Genomic DNA, 330 nt, shown 5'->3' with positions numbered 1-330 from the left:
TTTATTTCATTCCTTAATTCCCAGCCGTTTCTGAGATATAAGCGTGGTTCGCAAATCACGAACCACCCTGTATATACACAACCTACGTTTTTTCACAATTGTCTGTTTTTTCCCTTAAGAAACTGAAGTTTCGTAGCTAAGGTTTGTAGACTGTGTATTGAGCTTTCTAGTGACTTTTTCATTTTTTCTGGACTTAAAACATAATTCTCAATAGATTTAAATGCATTGCAATAATTTTATGTGAATACTTTTTAAATAAATGGTAAAAAAAGGTGCAGTGTCGGAATTCCGAACGGTGTAGAAATAATCGTCCCGGGTAACAAGTATTTC

The sequence above is a fragment of the Diaphorina citri genome, unplaced genomic scaffold (genome assembly GCF_000475195.1).
Source record: "Diaphorina citri unplaced genomic scaffold, Diaci psyllid genome assembly version 1.1 scaffold985, whole genome shotgun sequence".
NCBI classification, from domain to species: Eukaryota; Metazoa; Arthropoda; class Insecta; order Hemiptera; family Psyllidae; genus Diaphorina; species Diaphorina citri.
The sequence above is the reverse complement of the archived record's forward strand: the minus strand, read 5'-3'. Positions refer to the sequence as shown.